The following is a 25690-nucleotide window of genomic DNA, read 5'->3' as shown; positions in this document are numbered from 1 at the left end:
AAGGGCTGGCTCTACCAGAAATAAAAACTCGTTATAAAATTTATTATATTATGACCTACCCAGCATCATAAATAAATAAATAAATAAATAAATAAATAAATAAATAAAATTTATTATAAGAACACTACAGTATGCTGGTATAAAATACTCAAACAAGGGTGTCTGGGTGGCTCAGTTGGTTAAGAGTCCAACACTTGGTTTCAGCTCAGGTCATGATCTCGTGGTCATGAGATCAAGCCCCCCACCCTCAGGCTCCACAGTCAGCGGAGAGATTCTCACTCTGCCCTTCTGCCCACCCTTGTACTCTCTCTCTCAAATAAATAAATCAATCTCAAAGAAAATGTCAAACAGATCAATGGAATTTAACAAAAGGCCCAGAGACAGATCCAAACACATATGAACATGTGATATATGACCAAGGTGTCTCTGCCAAGCAGGAGTAGAAGGACAGCTTTTTCATAAATGGTGCCTGGAAAACTGCATATCATAAAAGGACAGGGGTGTGGATTGATAGTTCATTTCACATTATACAGAAAAATAAACTCTAAATGGTTTTTATATTTAAATTTGAAAGGTCAAATAGTGTAGTTTCTAGAAGTTAAAATTACATAGTTAAATATTTTCAAGAAATCAGATTAATGAAGGACTTCTTAAGGAGAGATTTTAAAAAATCATTAACTATAGCATAAAAGAACAAAAAACTGGGCTCTCTTAAAATTGTTTTGGGGCAACCCGGGTGGCTCAGCGGTTTAGCACCCGCCTTCAGTCCAGGGCATGATCCTGGGGACCCGGGATTGAGTCCCACGTTGGGCTTCCTTCATGGAGCCTGTTTCTCCCTCTGCCTGTGTCTCTACCTCTGTCTCTCTCTGTGTCTCTCATGAATAAATAAATAAAATCTTTTTTAAAAAATTGTTTTGTTCAGGGATGCCTGGGTGGCTCAGCAGTTGAGCATCTCCCTTTGGCTCAGGGTGTGATCCCAGGGTCCTGGGTTCGAGTCCCGCATCGGGCTCCCTGCAGGGAGCCTGCTTCTCCCTCCACCTATGCCTCTGTCTCTTTCTGTGTGTCTCTCATGAATAAATAAAATCTTTTAAAAAATTGTTTTGTTCATCAATAGATACCAGTAAAAAAAAAATGAAAAGGCAAGCAAGCAAAATGTGGGGGAAGTAATCTACAACATGTATAGGAAAATATGTAATATATTAATGTATAGAACACATAGAAAGAATTCTACCAAAAAAAGGAGGGAAATGACCCATTTTTTTAAATGGGGAAAAGACTAGAACCAACAGTTTACAATAAGCAGACATTCAAATAACCAATAAGCATCTGAAAACAGCTTTCCAGGGAGATGCAGATTAAAACCACAAAGAGATACCACTGACAGACAACCTACCAGAATGGTACAAACGAAGTCTGACACCACCAGCTGTTAAGGATGTGGAGCAACGGGAACTCCAGTACCTTTCAGGTGGGACAATAATTTGAAACAATCACTTTGGAAGACAGTTTGGTATGACAGACTGCCAGGGGAAATTGTGAAAGACTTTGGACATGAAAGAAAAAAGAATATGGAGCGTCCAGTCCAATGCACCCTTCCGTGTTGTCCTGCCTTTTGCAGTCTTTTCACTGTTTCTCCAAGTTTAGAAAACTGATAAAAATACAAATGCTTCTTAACTATAGAATTGTAAATGAATTGTCTGGTATAATGCAATGATTATTGTCTTGTGGATAGACTCATTTCGCATTTATTTGTAAATCCATCTCAGTATCCCTAAGGCCTAGACATGTGCGGTTCTTTCCATTCTTTCAACCAGTTATAACACCTTGGCGATTCCCTCATCACTTAATGAGTTAAATGAAATATTTGACACGTATTCAGTCTATAGTTAATGATTTAGCTTAAAAAATACATATCCTTTAATATCACCAAGGCCAAAGAACCTTGGTGCACAACCAACAGAAATGCACGTGTCTGTCATCCCAAGGGACACGTGCAAGAATGTTTCTAATAACATCAGGGCACCCGGGTGGCTCAGTCGGTTAGGCATCCGACTCGTAATCTCAGCTCAGGTCTTGAGCTCAGGATCGTGAGTTCAAGCCCCGCACTGGGCTCCACACTAGGCATGGAGCCTATATCAAAAAAAAAAAAAAAATGTCAATAACATCATTACTATAATGCTAAAAATTAGAAACACCCCCAAATACCCATCAATAGTCAAGTGGATAAATAAATTGTGTGTATATTCAGATAATAAAGTACAGCAAGCAAAATGAATGAAAGATGACTCACACCCTCACGGGGAAGAATCTCAGAAAATGAAAATGTCGGAAAAATCTAAGCCAAATACAAAACGATACTGTAGGATTCCATCTATATGAAAGTCAAAACAGGTACAAAGCTAAACCACAGTGTTCAGAAATATATGCGTTAAGTGACAAAACTTCTAGTACTAACGTCCTTGCTTTTCATTATAAAGTCAAGACAGTGGTCTCCTAGCGGGGAGGGAGAGAACATCAGTGCAGGGAAGGAGGACGAGGAGCCCTTCTGGGACACCTGCTACATTCGACCTTCACCTCAGCACAGGTAACAGTTGTGAACATACCTTAGGACTGATCACCAGACTATTTGATTATTTTGTGTATTTTTCCTAATATACATGATCTTCCACAACAAAGAAAACATTAAAAAAAAAAAACTTTAGAGAGTGAAGGATCCAATAGCCAATGAGAGACAAAAGCTACAGTGTTCCCTGTAGTGGCCAACAGGCAAGTTTCCTACATTAATATTCCAAGTCATTAAAGAAATGTCCTCCAGGGACTATTTTCTAATTCCCCCAAAGCCGTAAAATAAATGCAATAAGCTTCTGAAAAGACAGGAAGCCTAACTGTCCAGCGCCAGGACTGGATTTTTTTCTTAAGAGGCTTGCCAGGATCACAAACTGAGTATTTTCAGACACAAGTTAAAGTTTCAGCTCTGTCCTGCTCTCTGAAGACAGGAAATTAGCTGCCATTCAAAAGAAATTAACGCCTGCATCAATCTTATTTCAAGAGAAAATTGTTTCTTCCCATCTTCCCCGTAACCTGATGCACTTGTGCACTTGTGCATCAAACGGAGGCGGAGGCGATGGCTCCTTGGTCGCCAGTGTAGATAAATGTTGCCTAGGTAACCAAGCCCTCCACCGGCACCGCCAGTTCCTCCAATCTCTTCCGGGCTGACCTTACCAGGCTGACCCAGAACCGTCCCTGCATGAGAGGGTATGAAACGTTAGAAAATTCAATCAACAACCCTCGGTGGCCACAAATGACAGCAAAAAAAAAAAAAAAAAAAAAAGAAAGAAAAAAAGAAAAGAAAAAGTAGAAGTAGTAGATAAAATTTTTCTTACGCTACAGGCAATTTAAACAAATATCATTTATACAAAGTAGTAGTCTTACTTCATGTTGTTCCTGACAACAAACCGTGGAGGCAAGATGGTTCTAAATTTGCCAGGGTCAGAAACAGGGAAACGAAGGTTCAAAATGGTTCGCGGCCTGCCCCCAGATCCTGCCATGAGTGGTAGATCGAGGACCCCAGCTGATCCCAAAGGCCTCAGTCGTCTCATACGCAGACGATGATGACTGAGCGTGCTCCTCGTGTCATGTGACCAGAGACCACATGGATATTTACAGTTTCTGGAAGAAGCCCTCGCAAACATTAGCCATGATCATCGTCACTGGCCCTATACCTCGGGCTATACACCTCCACTCCCTAAGTTAGCACACCAAGTTCTGCAGTATGTGGTCCCCACCGGCCTCTCCAATATCGTGGCCAACGCCTTGGGCAGGACCCCGTCCTTGACGTCCACCCCGACCGCAGCCTCCCTCACCTCCTTGTTTTTGTGCTCACTGTTCCCTCCACCCTGGACACTCGTTCTCACCTCTCCACCTACACGATTCCCCTGAAATTCCTAGTCTCCTCTTAACATGTCAGATGCTTTTCTGGGGTTCCCATGGTCTGCGTGTGCCTCCGTCAAGCCCCGGCTGCCCTGTGGTGACTACACCTGTGTCCTTATTTCCTTGCACCTCTGAGCTCTGGTGTGTGGCTGGCCTCTGCCTCTCCACAGAAGGTTCTCAGGAAATGCCGAGAGATGGATCTTGGGCTGTCTCGGGTTATAACCATAGACCATGGAGGGACGATTTTTGCCAACGTGATGTAAATCCTCTCTTGTCTTTGTGTATTTCCCTTTATAGCAATCCAGGCAAGGCTAAAAAGCAGCTTCTCATAAAACAGTCCATAAAACTGTATGTGGTAATTAAGTGCTGCCAATCCAGAAAGCACCGCATGCAGATAGGCAGTGCTGAGGGAATGCCTCCCTTCCCGTGCACTGGAGCTGTCTTTTTTTTTTTTTTTTTTTTCGATTTTTTTCTAGTAAAGTTGTACAAAACAAATATGTTACGGTACCTCCACCTGATTCTCGTTTATTTTTAGGCTACGGTTCTTTGATTATAGCAAGGATATGAAATCCTTAGCATATCTTCCAATCTTCCCTACTGCCCTCCTATGAACCAAATTGGGAAATTTTATGTATCACAGGCTGGGCCCAACAAACAAAACTCAAATCGAAAGAATTCAACAGAGAGGAGGTAAGCCACCTGTCTCAAAAGACAAGTCCAAAGAAGAAGGTGGAGGGAGTTCGCTTTAAGAATATGGGAGATTGGAGACGCCCTAGAACATAACTGAAAGAGGGTCTGCTTAAGGCCAGGCAGTGTGGGTTTGACTCCAAGTCTGCCGCTCACCGCTGAGTCACATTAGGCGACTCACCAGGACAGGACCAGCTACATCATTTTGGGGGAGATCCCGAGCAAATAAAAACGCAAGGCCCCTTCTTCAAAGTCACGAAGAATTTTTAGACGGCAAACACATAACATGAAATCAAGCGTGAGGGCCTCTGAGTGTGCCGTCTGTCCCACAATCACACGTGTCACACGCCCTGAGGCCACCCCTTCGTCCAGCCTGTCTGCATCTCAGTTTCCTCCTCTGTAAAATGGACCCAATAGCATCCTTATCACAGGGTTGTGGTGAGGATCAGACTTGAAACTCTCATTAAAAAGCACTTCTAAGAGCACCTGGTACATAACAAAAAAACGTTTGCTTTGCCATTACTATTTTAGAAAACCTCCTTCTTTATTCTGTTTTTGTTTTTGTTTTTAAAGATTTTATTTCTTTATTCATGAGAGACACAGAGAGAGAGAGAGGCAGAGACACAGGCAGAGGGAGAAGCAGGCTCCATGCAGGGAGCCCGACGTGGGACTCGATCCTGGGACTCCAGGATCACGCCCTGGGCTGAAGGTGACGCTAAACCGCTGAGCCACCCGGGCTGTCCCTCCTTCCTTATTCTGATTGGGTTAAGCATCTGCCTTCTGCACTGGTCGTGACTGAGGGTCCTGAGATCAAGTCCCGCATCTCCCTCTGCCTCTGCCCCTCCCCCAGCACGTGTGCTCCTGTGTTCTCGCTCTCTCTCTCTCTCAAATAAATAAATACAATCTTTAAAAAAAAAATCTACTAGGCAAAACCACATATATTTGTAATTAGAGAAATAAACCCAAGACAGAGAGATGGGCTTTGGGCCAAATGGCCACAAAATGGGGTTTTTATTTAAGGTCTACGGGAAAGGAGAGCCGTCTCCTTTCCAACCTGTCTGTAGAGCAGCCTCTTGACCAGCTCAGGCCCGGGGTTAAGAGCAAGGATTTGGGGAGGCAGCCAGAACTGAGCCGGACTCCCTGGCCCTGGGTCCACTAGCTCTTCGGCTTACCTTCTCTAAACCCTTACCTCCTGGGGACTTACTAAACCTCCATCACTAACGCAGACTCCCAGGGGACCTACCAAAAAGTCACAGGCTGAAAGAAGCGTTGGCGGCCACATACGCCGCGGTGCTCAGCTTGAGGTCTGGAGCTTAGGGTGGCTCAACAAACAGCTTCCTCGGGGCAACCGTGTGGGCCTGCACCCCAAGTCAAGGGTGGGCCCATACAGGCACTGCGCCAGAAGAATCTCAAGCCCCCAAAATTCCAGTTTCAGAGTGCAAGCATCAACTCTTCATCCAAGTCAGAAAGAACCTCAACTGTCCCATTAATGAGCTAAGGGTTCAAAAGATGACTTCTGGGGACGCCTGGGTGGCTCAGCGGTTGAGCGTCTGCCTTCCTCCCAGGGCGTGACCCCGGGGTTCCCGGGATCGAGTCCCACGTCAGGCTCCCTGCATGGAGCCTGCTTCTCCCTCTGCCTGTGTCTCTGCCTCTGTCTCTCTCTGTATCTCTGATGAATAAATAAATAACACCTTAAGAAAAAAAAAAAGATGACTTAAATTTAGGACTGCCCAGATTAAACGAAATTCCGACACCTATACCAGCAGCTTTACTTGCCAAGAATATCTTACTTGCATTAGCACTTTCAACTTGGATCGATGTATTGGTTCATCCAACGTCCACGTATTTTAGAGATGACACAACGCCACTAAGGCGGGCACGCAGACGTGGTCCTTGGGCAGCACGCCCCTGCCCAGCTGGGCGAGATGAGGCTGAGCGCGGCCCAGCCAGGGCGAGAAATGGCATCGCCGCGTTCTAACTCACAGCTTTCTGATAAAAATTCCGCGTGGGTAATCATTAGGGCTGCCCTCGTCGGGACAAGGAACTTCTAGGCACAACGAACAATGAGCAGGCCCGACCCAAGGACTCCGAACACTCCAGAAAGTCAACGAGACAATGGGATAGAGTTCTCTGTCCGGCTCAGTGGCTCCAGCCCGCACACTTAGTCCCCTGCATGGAAGGTCTCCAAGGTGCTCCACTATCCGAAATGCTCCAAAGGTGCTCGCTCTTTGGACGAGGTCAAGGGCAAACTGCTTAGGCTCCCTGACCTCCCACCCGTCGCCTGCCTGGGTCCAGCCCAAGCTTGAGCCACACACGCTCCCCACCAATGTTCTGTTTCAGGTCCAGGAGCTGAAACAAATCTCAGAGTAGCCAAACCAGAGATAGCGAGGATCACTGCCTTAGCGGAGGCTGCAGAGGGAGGCCGGAGCAGGGCATGCCGGCCTGCGGAAACATGATAGAAACTCTTATAATTTCTTTCAAATGAAAGGGAAGCCACTGGCCAATCAGGAGAGGGAACAAGATCATCCCCTATGCATTTTTTATTGAGATATAATTAATATAGAACATTATGTTAGGTTCAGGTATGCAACATAAGGATTCTGTATTTGTACACAGTGCAAAAATGACAATAAGTGGATATTAAGTAAGACCCGTCGCGCGCGCGCATAGTAATAAATTCTTTTCTTGTGATGAGAATTCTAAAGATCTATTCTCTTAGCAACTGTCATATATGCAATACAGTATTACTGACTATAGTCGCCATGCTGCTCATTATATCCCCAGGAGTCATTCATTTTATTACTGGGATTTTGTATTTTTTGTTTTTTTTTTTTTAAAGATTTACTTATTCATTCATGAGAGACACAGAGACATAGGCAGAGGGAGAAGCAGGCTCTCCCTCTGATCCCGGGATCACGACCTGAGCCAAAGGCAGCCGCCCAACCTCTGAGCCACCCAGGCATCCCGGAATTTTGTGCCTTTTGACCCCTTTCACCCACGTCACACACCCCCAACCCTCCACCTCTGGCAAGTCTGCTCTCTTTGTGTCTAAGAGTTCCTTTTTGTTTTGTTTTATTTTAGATTCCACATGTAAGTAAGACCATATAAGTGAGGCCATGTAGTATTTGTTCTTCTCTATCTCACATAGCATAATGCCCTGGAGTGCAAATGGCAGCATTTCCTTTTTCATGGTTGAGTAATATTCCTGTGTGTGTGTGTGTGTGTGTGTGTGTGCGCGCGCACGTACATGCACGCATACACATCTGTAAGTACGTACACATTTTCTTTATCCAATCACCCATCGATGGACACTGAGGTTAATTCCATACCTTGGCTATTATAAATAATGCTGCAATGAAATGAGAGTGCAGAGATATCTTTACAAGTCAGTGTTTTTGTATAGTAGTTCTATTTTTAATTTTCTGAGGAACCTCTATACTGTTTTCTGCAGTGGTTGCACCAATTTACATTCCCACCAACAGTTCACATGGGTTCCCTCTTCTCCACATCCTTGCCCACACTTGTTATTTTTATCCTTTTGATAACAGTGTCATTCTAACAGGCATGAAGCAATATATCATTGGGCTTTTGATTTGCATTTCTCTGATAATTAGTGACCTTGAGTATCTTTTTGTGTACCTATTGGCCATGCATATGTCTTCTTTGGAAAAATATCGACTCACAGCCTTTGCCCACTTTCTAATTTGATTATTTTTCTCTGCTCATGGATTGTGAGTATTCCTCGTATATTTTGTATATTAATCCCTTATGACTGCAAAATTATTTGCATTTTTTTTTTTTTTTTGCCCAGAATATGACCAGGTAGGGAAGGGAAGGAGATCAACTTATATACATTTTTAAAATTTCCTTCTGGCTGCTGCATGAAGAACAGATTCTAGAATGAGTAAGGAGGAGGCTGTGGTGGGGAGACCAGTAGGTGAATGCAGCACAGTCATCCCAAAGCTCACACCCCTCCATCAAGATTCTGTTCAGGGACCTGCCCATCAGTGAAACTAATCTTACTAGGGCTGAAGTGAGCTGAACAGATTGAATAAAATGTCTGCCGAAGTGTAAACTAGTCTAAAAGTTCTTCAAATTTAAAAAGTGTTCTTAGGGGCACCTGGGTAGCTCAGTCCGTTAAACATCTGACTCTTGATTTCAACTCAGGTCATGATCTCAGGGTCGTGAGACGGAGCCCCCACTCACATGCTGGGCGTACAGCTTGCTTAAGATTCTCTCTCTCCCTCTCCCCAACCTCCCCCCCAAAACAGTATTTTTAGAATTCTTTGATTTTTTTAATAACCAGTTTAACTCAGATTAAAATTATTTCTATAAACTCCTTCAAAGTATAGCTATGTTTAGTTTATCTCAATAGTCCTATATGACTCTCTCCTCTACAGAGGCACAACAGCAGAGGGAAAAAATAAAAGTGGGGCATTCTGAGCCAGACAGGTCTGAATTTAATCCCCAGGTTCCACGACTCACATGAGAGAATTACACTCATCCCCCCTCATCCACAGGGGATACAGTCCAAGAACCCCAAGTGGATGCCTGAAACCATGCATCATGCCAAACTATATAGATATAAGAAACATATATATATATATGGGTTTTTTCCCTATATATACACACCTATGATAAAGCTTAATTCATAAATTGGGCACAGTAAGAGATCATCAACAATAGCTAATATTAAAATACAATAATACGGGCAGCCCGGGTGGTTCAGTGGTTTAGCGCCACCTTCAGCCCAGGGTGTGATCCTGGAGACCCAGGATCCAGTCGCACATCGGGCTCCCTCCATGGAGCCTGCTTCTCCCTCTGCCTGTGTCTCTGCCTCCGTCTCTCTCTGTGTCTCTCATGAATAAATAAATAAAATCTTTTAAAAAATAGAATAATTACAATATACTATAATAAAAGGTACGTGCATGTAGTCTCTCTCTCTCAAGATCTCTTATGTACTGTACTCACCCTTCATGTGATGGGAGATGATAAAGTGCCTATGTGATGACTGAAGTGAAGTGGATGACGTAGGCATTAGGCAACGATTAACCTTCTGATATGTCAGAAGGAGGATCATTTGCTTCCAGACCACAGTTAACTGAAACTGTGGAAAGCAACACCATGGACAGGGGGAGACTACGGTACTTAACGTCCCTGAGCCTTCTCCATCTCTACAAGGGGAACACATCTACTGTCAAGTCTTACCCACACGTACTGTGAGATGACTAGTTCAGTGCCTGCCACATAGTAGATGCTCAATAAACAGTGGCTGCTGCAAAGATGATAATGTTGTCCTGTCAAGGCAGGCTCCCAAGACGGTCGCTGTACAACTGACCCAGGACAGAACTACACAGCATCCTCCTGAAATACTACCAAGCAAATGTACAAGTCAGCTCTACCAAACAGAGCCTGCGGTCTGCTCCGTATCATCTAAATGACTCAAGAGGTAATGTCCAAATTTAAGATTCTCTTCACGAAACGGAAAGTTGGACAACCTGAAAAACTAATAACTTATTGGTATAAAATGTTTAGTTTTATTTTTATTTATTTTATCTTTGGCTTAACCGTATTTGATAGGTTAAAAAAAAAAAAACACCAAGCTATGCCACAAACACGCACACTTACATCTTTGGTATATTTTAATTTCCAGCATTCTGTTTGAAATTCTGCATACGCAGTCCTTGTAGCAAAATCATAATTGGGACAAGTAATTTCCAAAGACAAAGGACAATAATGAGAGTCAGAGTAAGGACTCTTGAGTACTCTAACAGACAATGAGACAACAGAATGTTCTCTCTGACTCGATACCTCAACTGCATTAATAAACCATTAGTGTTTCCTCATTTCCAGAGGATAAAGTTCATACTCCTTGGCAGGACCCACATAATCCTTCACGATCTAACCCCATATATCATCTCCTCCAGCTCCCAAAACCAGGCCAGGTAGAGCCATCTCCACAACTTTTTTTTGAGGATTTATTTATTTGAGAGAGAAAGGGAGGGAGGGAAGGGGCAGAGGAAGAGGGAAAGAGAGAAACTCAAGCAGACCCGCTGCTGAGTGCAGAGCCAGGCTCTAGCCCACGACCCTGGGACTACTACCTGAGCCAAATCCAAGAGTCAAACACTCAACTTACTGGGCCACCCAGGTGCCCCCACAACTTTCACTACTCCCCAAAATGACCTGTTGCTTCATATCTCATGCCGCCATATCTTTGCACATGCTTCTTTTTTTTTTTCTTTTTTTTTTTGCCTGAAATTTCATTCATTCAACCACTCATTAGTTTGTTGAATGCACTGTGCTGGACTGGATGCTAGAGACACAGTGAGGAATAAGATAACCACGATCCCTGCCCTTTTAGTCTTTTGACTGACAAGTAAACAAACAAATACACATGACTTCATACAGTAAGAAAGTCCTATACATACAATCAACAGGGGAGCACAACGGGAAATGTCAGGAAGAATTATATTATTGGCATAATCAGCAGAAGGCCTGTCTGAGGCAATACATTTTAATTTGGGACACAGAAGAGGGGAAGAGATAGCCTAGAAAAAAAAAAAACAACAACAACAACAAAAACACGGGGGTGGGGGCAAGTTATGGAAGGTGGGGAACGGCAGCCCAAAAGCTCTGAAGCAGAAAGGAACTGGACAGGGTCCAAGAACTGGATGGAATGAAAATGATCAGGGGACTAAGGCATAGGAGATGATTTCTCAAATAAGCAAAAGCAAAATCCTAAGCATTGTGAGCCGCGGGAAGGAGTTTAGATTTGGTCCCAAGTAAAATGGGAAGCCACTAAAAGATTTAGACGGGCAATTCCCATAATTATATTTACTTTTTATTTATTTTTTTGATGTCCAATTTTATTTTGTTTTAATTTTTTATAATAAATTTATTTTTTATTGGTGTTCAATTTACCAACATACAGAATAACACCCAGTGCTCATCCCTTCAAGTGCCCCCCCTCAGTGCCCATCACCCAGTCACCCCCACCCCCCGCCCTCCTCCCCTTCCATCCCCCCTAGTTCGTTTCCCAGAGTTAGGAGTCTCTCATGTTCTGTCTCCCTTTCTGATATTTCCCACACATTTCTTCTCTTATATTTACTTTTTAAAGGATCACTCTAGCTGCCCAGTGTAGTTCTCCAAAGGGACGGCAATGAAAGGTAAAACAGGGAGAGCAGTCAAGAAGGCAAAGTGCCTGGCATTCCCCACCCAGTCAGAATGATGGCCTTGGGCTCAGTACAAACACCATCTCCACAAGGAAACTAATTCCATATCTGATGACCCAGTGGGTCTTTCCTAAGTGTGATCTGATTCAAATTCTTCAAAGGGAAAACAAACAAACACTCCAAAAGGTTTGTTTTGTTTTGTTTTGTTTTTAAGATTTTATTTATTTAAAACACAGGCAGAGGGAGAAGCAGGCTCCCTGCAGGGAGCCCGATATGGGACTGGATCCCAGGACCCCGGGATCATGACCTGAGCCAAAGGCAGACAGACGCGCAACCGCTGAGCCACCCAGGCGTCCCCAAAAACAAAAAGGTTTTTTTAATTCAGTTTCTCTCAAGTCAAAAATCAAGCCACCTTCCTTATTTATGTAAGCTCCTTTGATGTGGGTTGATTTCCTACTGGAAAGGATTTCAATAGTCCTAAGTGATTCTCTGCGCTAAGAGGTAAACCGTCAAAGTGGCAAAAAAAAAAACACCCAAAACAAACAAACAAAAACAATTAAAAACAGGGTGTGTGGCCACGCACAGGTCTGTTACCTACACTGACACCAGAGCCAGAGTGCCTGGGTTTCACCAGAGCCAAAAATTTTTTTGCTGATCCTAACCACTCTGTGCCTCGGTTTCCTTAACTGTAAAATAGAGATTAAATGAGTTAATAAGTGTAGAGTGCTGAAAATAGCGCCCAGGCCTTCATCCACAATAAATGTTAGCTAATAACAATAGGTCGTGGAAGAACTGGTCATTACTTTCAATGTTATGTTATTGTTTATTCTGGTCTCTATTTTATTTATTTCTGATTTTTCTTTGTGATTTTTTGCCTCTACGAAATTTCAGCTGAGTTTCTTCTTTTTCTAGTTCCTTATGGTGTAATGTTAAGTTCAACTTTTTTTTCTTAATATGAGCATTTATAGCATAAATTTCACTCTAACATCTGCTTTTGCTGCATCCCATAGGTTTTGGAACATTGGCTTTCCTTTTGTTTTGAGACATATTTTGATTTGCTGTTTGATTTCTTATTTGGCCCATTGCTTGTGCAGTAGTGTGCTGTTTGATATTTACATATTAAATATTTAATATTTACATTGTAGATTTTCCAACCTGATTTTATTGTTGATCTTTTAGTTTTGTACCACTGTAAGTTGGAAAATATATTTGGTATGATTTTAGTCTTTCTAAATTCATAATATTTGTCATGTCTCCTTTTATGTGATTTAACCAGGGGATTCTTCTGTGTATACTTGAAGAAAATGTGTTTTCTATTTTTCTTGGATGGAATGTTTCATATATAGCTTTTAGAACCGTGTATTCTGAAGTATGCTTCAAATTTAAAAAAAAAAAAAATGTTCCTGTTTGAAAAAAAAAAAAAACTTTACATGAGGGTACTTGTTTAAAATAAAGCATGCCAGGTGCCTGGGTAGCTCAGTCAGTTAAGTGTCTGACCCTCAATCTCAGCTCAGGTCTTAATCTCAGGGTGATGAGTTCAAGCTCTACGTTGGGCTCTACGTTAGGCATGGAGCCTACTTAAAAAATGAAATGAGATAATGAAATGAAATGAAATGAAATGAAATGAAATGAAATGAAATGAAATGAAAAAATAAAATAATAAAATAAAATAAAATAAAATAAAATAAAATAAAATAAAATAAAATAAAGTAAAATAAAGCATATCAGAGGAGAGGTGGGTGGGAGATGGGTGAAAGAGGTGAAAGGAATTAAGATTACACTTATCACGATGGAATGATGTTTAGAATCATTGAATTACTCTATTGTAGAACCCGAACGAATATAACACTGTCTGTTAATTATACTGGAGCTAAAATTAAAAACTTAATCTAAAAAAATTTTTTTTCAAGTACTAGTTAGCAAAATAGTTAATAAAAATAATATGGTCACACAAATTCTCTTCTCACTAGCCATGGGGTTGGGCAAAGAAGATGACTATTGTCTAAGACTCAGAGTTTCCTCACAGGTAAAAAAGACTTGATAATAAGAGTATTTTTCTAATAGAATTATCGAATATCAAAGGGAATCGTGTGTACACCTTACAAGACCTACGATAAAGTTAGTACCTAATAAATGTTCATTAAAGTTATCATTCTTATTGTGGGCAAGTTACAAATAGGTTTGTCCATGTATGACTATAGGAGCAGATTCTATTACATATTTTTTACTTTGGCCAGACTCCCAGATTCAAATCCTGCCCATGCACACCCCGACCGCCTTGTGTACAACCTCGGGGAGGTTACTCAACTTCTTTAAGCCTCAATTGCTTCATCTATACGGGAATTTACTCGTCTCTACCTTCTGAGCTTGATTAAATGAGACAAACGCAAAAACATAAAGGCCTCAAAATAAAAACAGTAAGCGCTCAGTGAACGTAAGCTACTGTTACAATGAGTATTATCATCCATGCAGACTCAGTCTCCCTTAGAAAGGAATCAAATCCTCAGCTTCTCTGGAGCACCGGCTGGCTCAAGGGGTACAACATGCGATTTCTGGATAATGGGGCCATGAGTTCAAGCCCCACATTGGGTGTGCAGTGTCTTAATTAATTAAATTTGTTTAAAAACAAACAAATCCTCAGCTTCTGTTTCATCTCCAAGCCCTCTACCCCCCGTCTCTCACCTACTGTACTTGGGTTCTCTCGAAGTGCCTGATGATAAACTTGCTCTTCACAAGCCTCTGTTTGCTGAAGAGGGGAAAGCAGGTCAAATACAGACCGTTTCACCTAAACAAATCTAGAACATATAGTGAATTTCAAATTTTTCTGATATAGAAATCTAGAGTGATATAGGGTTCAGATGTCCTTTATTTTTTTTTTTAAGATTTTATGTATTTATTCATGACAGACACACAGAGAGAGGCAGAGACACAGGCAGAGGGAGAAGCAGGCTCCGACGGGGGAATCGATCCCAGGACCCCGGGATCACGCCCTGAGCCAAAGGCAGATGCTCAACCACTGAGCCACTCAGGTGCCCCCAGATGTCATTTCCTTAAATAAGGGTTTATTATGAGGGGTCAGCATGGACGAGAGCACCACAAACCTTACTGCTACCAACAAGTTAGAAGGCGCGAGCAGGAATCTTGGCTCATCGTAAGCCATCAACCAGGCTGCTGGGGTTAAACAGGATGGAAGAATTAAATAAACATTAAACCAGCTAAGGAACAAATAATTAAGTGACATAAACCAGGGTAGGAGAGAGAGAGTCTCTTCCTCCCAACTGAAGGAATGAGAGAAGAAAAAATACAGCAGCAGGCCAACGGTGGCAGGGAAGTGCTGCTGCTGGGGAATGAATGGTCTCCTAGAAAGAGGGAGGGGAAGGACACAGGTCGAGAAGTCAGCAGTAAAAGAGCAAACACGAGTAGTTGTGAAGTCGGCCTGCAGGCGTCCAAAGGTGTGCAGGATGACACCCCTGAGCTGTCGTCACCCCCCACCGATGGTTTTATACCGGGCGTCCAAGTGAGTCCCGTTTCCCAGGGAATTCCTAATGGAATGGCTTATGACCTGGGCCCCTGGCCGCAGAGCTCTGCGAGCCCCCCCCCCCATCTACAGTGATCCCTATAGCAACCTCCGTACTGGGGGGGGACGGTTCCGAGGCTAGAAATGGGGCGGGGGATGGGGCATCAGAAAAATGAGCTGCACCGTGAGTAAAAGCACGGACACGAGTGCTAGGAGAAAGGAAGAAGCTACACCTTAGAGACTTATTTCCTTTATGCCAACATGAGCCCCTGAGAAGAGATTAAATCAGCAGTTTCCAATGCTTTGTGTTACTTATTAAAATCCCAAACAAGGCTGTGAATCATCAACGTGAAAAAAAAAAAAAAAAAAAAAACCTATGGTCTTTGGCCGGTCTTCATTCTCCCCATTCTTAATCCTTAAATAATGACTTTTTAAATAGGAGATGGAGTAAGCCGATAATCAAGATAGGGAACTCTAGCACTAAGGCGTTACCTTTCACGACCAAAGCCAGGACGGTTTGACTACAGAAGCTGTTTCCTGCAGCTGGGGACCTGGGGGGACCTGGGGGACCTGGGGTCGGGGGCAGGAGCAGAAACAGGGCACAAGGAAGGGTCTGACATACACTCACAGCAGGGAACCGAAGTCCTGGCTTCTAAATCAATACAAACTGATTATGAAACTGACGTGAAGGAAACAGTTTCCAGAAACACCTGCGGAGTGCCAGCCATCGGGGGGTCATTTCACCCCCAGCCCCGGGCTGTCGACAGGGAGCCCCACGCCTGTCCATATTCACGGTGGCCTGAGCCCCGCGGCACCAGCAAACATGGGGTTTAATGAGAACGATGAGGGGAGAAACCAGATTTACTACAAGGCCCGAAGAGCTTATGGGAGTGCACCCGACTTAGATCCCTAAACCGACTTGTCGGTTGGGGTGGGGGGCACCGCCTGTGTGCTCAGCCTTCGGAACCCCACAACTACTCGTGACCTGGTATGTCAGGACTGTGGCCTGACACGCAGACTCTCGAGCTCTGACCCGGACCTACACCGTCGGGCCCCCGGGCCCAGGGCCCCGCTCTTCCAGGCTGCCACGAGAACTTCAGTCTGGCGCAGGGGTTGGCACGCTCTCTCTGTAAAGAGACAGCAAATTTTGTAAGGCTTTGCAGTCCAAATGTCAGCTTCTCAACTCTGCTACTGGAGCATGAAAGCAGACCGAGACTGGGAAACAAATAAGCACGGCTGTGTGCCAGGAGAGCTCCTGGTGGACACTGATACCTGAATGTCCCACATTTTCACACATCATGAAATCTTATGATTTTTTATTTTTTTTTATTCAACCATTAAAACCGCAAAACCCATCCTTCACCAGAGGCTATGCTGAGCTACGCACACAGGGGACAGGGGATGGGGCCCAAGGCCTAGGTAGTTTGAGGCCCCTGGCCTGGCCCTCTTGGCATCAGCACAACCGTTAAGCAGTAGGAACCGGAGTCCCCTCGGCAGCCCAACAAGAGTAAATAATGATGCCCATCCTGAAATCTCAGGGATCACAAATCGCTGTAACATATCTGGCAGGCTGTTGCCAGAAAGAAGGCACGAGGCAACCAGCAGCCACTGTCAGGAGTATAACGAAGTGTCCGTGTCCCGATCCAGGAAAACTAGGTGGAGCGGGGCAGGTATGTGAGGCAGAGGCATAGACAAAACAGAGCTGCAAAAAAAAAAAAAAAACAAAACAAAACAAACAAACAAAAACAAAACAGAGCTGAAAAAAACAAAAACAAAACAGAACTGCAGGTTTCCAAGCTGATTTGCTCCAAGCGCCACTGGACATGCAGCTATTAGCATTTTGCTGTATTTACAGACCAGCAGGGGAAACAAGCCAATTGTACCAAGGAACTCCAATCACCTTACTGTCTTGACTTAGAGGAAGACGTAGTTTTTTCTGGATGTCCACGCTGCTGCCACGTGTGGGCTGCCCTGCTGGAGCAGAGGGATGGCTCACATAGAGGTGTACACAGCCAGTTTCCACCCTCAGAGCCCACGGGGGTTCACGCTAACACGCGGAGACCGAAGCAGCCCTCCCCTGGGAGAGCGCACAGCTGTTCAACATCTAGGGGGCCAATCGGCACAGGATGTGGAAAACCCGAGAACGCCATTGCAGCAGAAATTCCAAGGGCTCAGTAAAGGCTCCAGTGTGTCCCTAGGTCCCATGTTCATTACCTGCTCACCATTTGCCTTCCTTGGGCTGCCAGTGGCCTGAGCAACAGGAGTGTCCTCCCCTCCAGCTCCCCACGCCCTCCCATGGCCCCATCAGCTAGTGGTCCCTTCGATGGTGAGGATGAAGACGGAAACAACTATGCTTTCCAGGACAGTCGCCACTCCCCACACTCGGCTGTCCAGCCTTGAAGGGTGGCTGGTGTGACGGAGGAGCCACATTTTTCATTTCATTTCATTTCATTTCATTTCATTTCATTTCATTTCATTTCATTTTATTGACGTTTAAAACTAATGAGCACTTGAGCATCTCTGAGAGCAACCTGAACATGTGAATCTACTTTTTTGACCGTATGTTTCATAAAACCCAAATTTCTGATGAAAAGTCAGCATCCGAATTGAGATACGCTGTCGTGGCAAAATGTACGCCGGACTTTGAAGACTCAAGGAAAGGAAACATCAATGACTCATCAATAATTTTTATATTGATTACATGTTGAAATGAAAATGGGTTACACAGAGTGATATTGGATATATTGCCTTAAATAGAGTAAGTTATTAAAGTCAGTGCTGCCTGTCTCCTTTCACTTTTTTTTTTTTTTTTTTTTAACGAGGCTCCTAGAAAATGTAAAATCGTGGAAGGGAGCTGCGTTATATCTCTACTGGACAGCAGTGCAGTAAATAAACATCCTACTGTCATGACACATACTCATCACAAAGCCGGAATCAGATTCAGCGTTGGTGGGGCTCTCACCTTGCACCCCAAATCTTCTTACCACCCACATCCTTGAGAACAGCCCCGCTTTCCCAGTTTCCCTGATTGAGAGGGCAAAACCTTCCCAGAGAGACCTCTACCCCTCTTTCTTTAGAGTCCAGTCTACTAGTAGGGCCAGGAACACCAAGCGACAGTGCCAGGAATGATGGCGCTGCTCTCTGCAAGTGGGTACTCACTTGTCCCAAGGAGGGGGGTCCTTGCTCGTTCTAGTCCTTGAAACCTAGGATGAGCTCCAGGTGCACATTCTATTCCCACACCATGACTCATTTCCAATGCAGGACGTACGCATTTTACTTCTATCTCCCTTGTGATCATGATTTTTTATTTATTTATTTATTTTTTACTTATTTATTCGAGAGAGAGGAAGAGAGAGAGGAGGAGCAAGGGGAGGGGCAGAGGGAGGGGGAGAGGCAGGCTCCCAGCTGAGCAGGGATTCCCCCAACGTGGGGCTTGACCCTGGGACTCCGAGATCATGACCCGAGGCGAAGGCAGACACCCCACCGACTGAGCCACCCAGGCGCCCCGTGCTCGTGACCTTCTCAGGTCAAGATGCAAACAAACCAAAGCAGTTTTTATTTTGGAGTCTGGTAAAGGCACAGCTAATAAATACGCTAAACAACAAAACAGCCTCTGAAATTAGGGAGACCTGCCTTCCAAGAAGGATCTTATGGGCAAGAATTTTCAAAGCTGAGTAAATGTGAAGGTACAACTGATTGAATGAACGTGGCTGTATGTTATTATTTGTACAGTTACATTTCCCACGTGCACGCAGACACGTACAGGCCTCTTTCTACACAAAGACTAGAATGACTCAAGTACAGGGGCTCCCCTCTTTCCTGGCCCCCGAGCCACCTCTTTGGGAGTTAACTTCCCCCACGCTCCCAAGTACCAGATGTTGGAGCCCCCACCCCTCCACATCACACAGGAAATGAGAAGAGGCCTGGAGACGATGGGGGAAGGGGCCCGGGGCCTCTCTGAGAACGTTACCTACCCCGAGGCTCCTGTTTATTGAGTCTCTGGATACCCTTGGCCAAGGTCTCTGATGGGGCCACTTTAAATCAGTTTAAAATCAGAACCAGAGCCTACTCTTAGTCCTCCAGCTGAAGGGAAAGAAAACAATAGTGAAAAAGCACAGATAATCCCTTCACCTCACTCAGAGCCATTTCCTAGAACCACCTTCCTGCCGACAAACCTTGACACAGCTGTTAACAAGGGGGAGAATTAAACAATTTGGGGTTTAGCTCCTCTCCCTTCCCTGGCTCCGGTGGAGGTGCTAATTGGCAGTAAAATGCATAAAAGGTGTACATCAGAATGGCCGGGGACGGACAGGATCTGGATAATCCATAAACCGAATAATGAGCCTTTTAATAACCAGGAGCTAGCTGCAGCTTTCTGTAATGGGATCCTGGTATCACTTGTAAATCTACTCTCTCCAATTAGAAAAATGCCTTCCTCCACTTTTCCCAGAAGCCAGGAAACAGAAAAGAACTCCTCCAACTCCCAGCCCTCAGGCACAAGCGTGTGTTAAATTTTCACAAACAGATAGAAATGGTCCTCCTGGGGAGGAGGTTTCATCGTTTTCCCCAGCCAGGCACTGGAAAGCTTACGAGGCTCTCTCTGCTTTCCTCAGATCGAAATCCTTCCATAAAGCCCACCAGCTCCCAAGGCGGGTTTCCTCGACTCAAGCTGTTATCGAACTATTAATAATACTAATAACAGTTTTGCCATATGTGCGGCGCAGTCTGCGGTGAGCAGGGCCCGTGCAGGCGTGACCTGTTTGGGACGCCAACGCCGCCCCAGAGGGGATGCAGGCTGGGGAGCCCGGAGTCATACGATTTGTGGGTCTCTAAGAAAATGAATGCAAGCGGCGTCCGGGGGGGGGGGGCTCAGCGGTTGAGCGTCTGCCATGGGCCCAGGGCGTGACCCTGGGGTCGCGGGATCGAGTCCCGCGTTGGGCTCCCTGCATGGGGCCTGCTTCTCCCTCGGCCTGTGTCTCTGCCTCTCTCTCTGGGTCTGTCATGAATAAATAAACAAAATCTTTAAAAAAAAAAAAAAAGAAAGAAAGAAAATGAATGTAAAATTATAAATGCAAAAACCCAGAGCCTCCTCCCAGAGCCCCGGAGGCCCTGAAGCCCGGCCAAGGCCAAATCCGAGTCTGCGGGAGCCCGCTGCTTCACTGCCAACCCCAAAGGGGCCCGTGGCTTCCTGGGGCTACCGGCTACAGGGCCCTCGGGTGCGGGAGGCACAATCAGGACTTTCTTCCCTCCCGAGCCGGGGCGGCCCCTCTTCTTCCCCCAGGGCCTGGGTCACAAAGGAAACTCTGGAGAAGGAGCGGATCGGAACAGCCGGCTCAGCGGGTGCTGGGCAGCTGTCTAGACGGAACCGCCTGGGTAGAAGTGGGTGAAGCGGCCACACAGTCCCCACCCACATGTCCTCAACCGGGCCCCAAGGCCGAGGACCCTGCGGGCAGCCCCCGAGCCAGGCGGCTTCCCTCCCGCGGGCCTCGGCCGGGCCCAGGTGCCAGCGTCTGCAGCCCGGAGCTGCTCGTGCCCTCCAGGCCCCCGGGCCCGGTCCCCGCCAGCCGGGACGGGTGGGCCCCCAGCCCCGGGCTCGGATTCGGGGCGGCGAGGCCACTGTCTTGCTCTCCGGGTCTCTTCGCTTGGGCTCGGGCTCGGGCTCCGTTCAGCTGGGCGCCCGCTCCCTCCGGCTGGGCCTGCGGGGTCCAGGCGGGCTCCAGGTTGCACAGGAGCCACAGGACCAGGGGTTCGAGGCCCACACGGGGCCGGGGGCAGGCCGGCCGGGGCTGGACCCCTGGCTGCACGCTGGGCTAGGGCGAGCCCCGCTAGTGGCCACCGGCACCTCCCGGCGGCTGCAGTGGGCCCGGCGCCAGCAAGCAGCAGCTGCCCCGCTAGTTGCAGGCCCCTGCCCCTGCCCCTGCCTCCTGCCCCTGCCCCCTGCCCCTGCCTCCTGCCCCCTGCCCCTGCCCCCTGCCCCTGCCCCCTGCGAGCTCACAGGCCAGCAGAAGAGTCGGGAGCGGGCAGGACCGGGTACCGCCCGCCGCTCCGAGAGGGGAACTCGGCCACGGAGAAGCCCGCGGAGCCCGGCAGGCTGGGCCTCGAGCTGCAGGACTTGTCGGTGGAGGGAAAGTGACAGGGAGAGCACTTCCTGCAGAGCAAACAGCACGCCAGCAACTAATCGCCCCGGATTATCCAGGACTCGCTATATTTCAGGGTCTGTTCTACGGGTGAGCTCATTTACTCCTCTTAGCTTCAAGAAGTGGGCACTGTCTTGTTCCAGTTCCACAGCGGAGGAAATGGGGGCCGAGGGACCTCACTGCAGAAGCAGGGGGGTCTGAGGTCAGAGCCAAGGCCGGTAATCCCTAGCTGTACCGCATAGACACGGAGCCGTGAGGAAGCGCCACGTCTACAAACGTGGGATGAGTGTAGGTAAGTGTGGGGAACGGAGCAGCAGGTGGGCGGGGGCAAGAGGGTGAAGGAACCCAAATGCCAAGCTAAACAGCTGGGTTCCTCCCCCAGGGGCTGGGGACCCAAAGCAAGCATTCCAGCCCGTCAAGGGCTTGATCAGTCCCGCACTTGAGCATAATCCCATGAGGATATGGAAGATGGGCAAGCGTCGGGGGAGGCTGAAGTGAAAGGAGGCTATTCCAGAAGACGGAGCAAATACTAGGCTCTGAGCGGGGCAGACAAAGAACAGAGTCATGGGTGGATTTGAGAGATTCTTCTAGATATAACTGATGCAATATGGTGAAAAATTAGGTCCGGCGCAGGAGCAGAAGGAAAATAAATGGGAAGACACCAAGTTCATAACTTGATATTACCAGTCATCCAATTTCCCATCAATCTAAGAAAATATTATACGAGGATGGGTGGTGGGGAGAGAAGAAAGCGGTGGCTTTAGTCATGCACCTAAATGCATCGTGTTATCGTCTGCTTTGTGCTCGCAGGTCTCCTCACCCTGGCAAAACCGTGATCTTCGCTAAGGCAGAAAAGACCCGTAAGTGTCTTGTGTCTACACCTGCACTCAGGGACCCCTTTTGCCACTGGATATAAAGAAAATTGAATACAATTCATCAGCTATTGCTAAATACCCCAAGGGTACCAGATACCGGGCTCAAGAACATATTTGGCAACTAAAGGTAGAAACCATACAAGAACATATAAATAAGCTTATTACATAAAAATTTCACGTATCTATAACGTACAGGAGAAGAAAACCAAATGAGTGACTAATGTAGATTTAAAAGTTTTGCTTCACTAGTGATCAAATAAATACAAGTGAGATGTCTTCTTGTCTATCAAACTTTCCAACACTTTTAAAACACTCCTTGGAAAGACGAGTCGTCGTGTTAATGACCCCACAAGAGCACGGCGGCCCAGGAAGTGCAGCCTAAAGGAACCGGAGACTTGGACTTGTTTTCACTAAACTATGACTAGCCTATCCTTTGTAACCTGCAGATATCCTCCCTGAACCCCAAAGTAGCCCAGTGAGGAATGCATGATCATCCCCATCTCAGAAACCGGAGCGGTGGAATCCAGAAACTTGCCTGGGGTTACACAATCCGTAGGTGGTGCAGCCATAATTAAACCCCACATCTTTCTGGCTTCAAAGGCCATGCAAAGTGGACTGAATGTATGTTTCACAATTAAATAATTATTGAGGTAGTAACCATCATTCTGTGAGGAGAGCCAGCTCTGTGCACGGGCGGAATGGGCTCCCCATACCCAGCACGTCGAGGGGACAGTTCTGTGTGCTGCCAAGACCACCCCCGGCTGCCACGGCAGGGGCCTCTCCCCTCAGCGACTCAGGGACCCCCACCCTCAGGGTCACTCCTGCGTAGGCAATCAGGATATTTCAATCAACCTCCATCTCAGTTTTCTCACATATAAAAATGGATAATAAAATCTACCTCAAAAATCTGTGAAGTGAGCGTCACCCACAGAGTAAAGTTGACACGGCCTCAAAAGTCATGTCTCAAGAACACAAGCTCCGTGATAGTAAACCCAACACAGGCTTCAAAACCCAGCTCGAATATAGTAGGTGGAAAGCCGGTCTTGACTAATCAATAGGCGGTTCCGTCGCTGTCCCCCTCCACACCGTGTTAGGCCTTCCACGGATCTATGGGACGCCTCACGTTGCACCAAACACAGTCATTTACTTTTCTATCCCCTTTACTGTACCGCAAGCTACTTGGGAACCAGGTCAATGGTTCACACATCTTGTGAGGCCAACACCAAGCCCAGAGCTGGCCAGTGGCAGAAAATGTTTTGTTTAAAAAAAAAAAAGAAGAAGAAGAAGAAAAAAGTCCATCATTTTACCTTCATAAAACCCTGTCAGATAATTACTATAATTATCTGCATTCTAAAATGAGCAAGTTGCAGTGACCGCCTAAAATCGTGCACAGGAGGTCAGGCTTGCACTGGATCCAGGCCTCCAGACTCTCCGCTCCACCACGTACCGTCTTTCAAAGACAAGAAGTTGGAAAAGGCCTACCAGGGGCCATGGAGACCATCGCTGCACAAAGCTACTTTGTTTCTTTTTTTTTTTTTAAGTTTTTTTTTTTTAATTTTTTTTATTTATTTATGATAGTCACAGAGAGAGAGAGAGAGAGAGAGAGAGAGGCAGAGACACAGGCAGAGGGAGAAGCAGGCTCCATGCAGGGAGCCCGACGTGGGATTCGATCCCGGGTCTCCAGGATCGCGCCCTGGGCCAAAGGCAGGTGCTAAACCGCTGCGCCACGCAGGGATCCCCTACTTTGTTTCTCAAACGTGGTAGGATTCTGAATGGTATTAGGACATCTTAGAAAAGGTCATCTGGGAAAGTACAGAGAACAGCATTAAAGTATAAGAAAGGCCGGCAGATCTGGGTTTAGACCCATAACCCTGTTGCCTTGGGCAAATCTCTTAAACTGAGGCGCCTCAGCTTCCACATCCGTAAAATGGGGTTTTAAACAATGTCGCTCACCTTGCAGGGTCTGGTGTAAGAATGAGAGTTGTACCATATGAAACAGGCAGAGGGTATGTTAAGGACTCATTAAACTGTAGTTATCACTACGTGTCAGAAAAAAAAAGTGGCACATATTAGTGCCTGTGCCACAGGTAGTTTTCATACCCAGTCTTACTTTATCCCCTGCATAGCTGACTACTTCGATCCTACGTTGAGAAAGCTGTGACTCAAGGGCATTTAAGTAACTTGTCCAAGGCCACACAGGTGGCAACAGGCACAACCTGCATTCAGACCAAGGCCCCTCTTGAGCCCAAACTTCTCTGTAGCCTACCTGTCTGCATCCCAGATGAATTGCAGTGGAGGAAGATAAGGAGGACTCAGATGTGCCCCCAGATGTCTGAGGTCAATGGGAGGTACTTGAAAAGACAGTCTGGCTCAGATTCACCACGTAGCTTGGGGTGTGAGTTAAAAATGTTTGGGACATGTGCAAGATGAGGCAGGAAGAAACCAAAAGAAGATGGCCAGTGATAAATGTCATGCTCCTCAATTTCCCTTCCAGCAGATAATATAATAGTAAAGAGTGACTCATACTCTTATTTCAGCTCCTGTGTTCAGAGTCTCCAAGTTAAAAATCCCATATTGTAACACCGATGTATTACGCACTTCCTCTTGATCTTGCTACCATTTGTTATGTCCCAGAAAATGTTCCAAAACCAAAGAGAGGAAGTTCAGAAAAGTCACAGGAAATACCTGACCCTCTTTATTCTACGAAAAAAAGACAGAAAACAAAACACAACAAAACAAAACAACCCTCCACTAGGTTAGTGTATCATTAACACCAAGGCACCTTATAAGGTGACTCAGGTAACCAGTTTAACAGTAGATGGCTTCGAACCATCCTACCCAGAAACAGATGCAATTTCACAATGAACAACAACAAAAAGTCCTTTTCTGGTGTTCTGCCTGTCACACACAGCTCTCCCAACCTTGGAACAAATAGGCCTTTGCATTCTCTCTCTAGTCAAGGCCTAGGGAACCTCCCGCCGCCAATGTTCATGATTCAGGGGGGTCAGGAGCCAGGTCAGGCGCGAGGAGAAATAGTAGGGAGAAAACATGAAAACGAAAAACAAATAAAACACCTCTCCCCTGTGGCCTGCAAAGTTCTGCAGTGAGGCATGGACACCAAGTCCTCCCACCTGACACCCCGAAGCTGCAAAGCCAGACCGATGCTGGGGTCCAGGCTGGGGACCCAGCCTTGGAGAGAGGAAGCTCCACGAAAGGAGAGGTGGTTGGGGGGGGGTGGGGTTTGCTCTGATATGGAGCGAAATCGCTGGGTCTGTTCAAATCTGTGAGCTGAAGGGGGGTGGGAGAGTCTCTCCTACTGAAAACATCCTTCTGTGAACTTTTCCAAAGTGCAGCTAATGGCACAGAAAGCCA

The 25690-nt window shown here is 46.0% G+C and overlaps 1 protein-coding gene across 4 annotated transcripts in view; it reads right to left on the bottom strand.

The window, feature by feature from the left end:
* ST6GALNAC3 (ST6 N-acetylgalactosaminide alpha-2,6-sialyltransferase 3) overlaps positions 1-25690 on the bottom strand; it is a 523337-nt gene that overhangs the window by 487808 nt on the left and 9839 nt on the right. The window lies entirely within an intron of this gene.

The sequence above is a fragment of the Canis aureus genome, chromosome 8, assembly GCF_053574225.1.
Source record: "Canis aureus isolate CA01 chromosome 8, VMU_Caureus_v.1.0, whole genome shotgun sequence".
NCBI lineage: Eukaryota > Metazoa > Chordata > Mammalia > Carnivora > Canidae > Canis > Canis aureus.
This window is presented reverse-complemented; position numbering and strand designations above follow the sequence as displayed.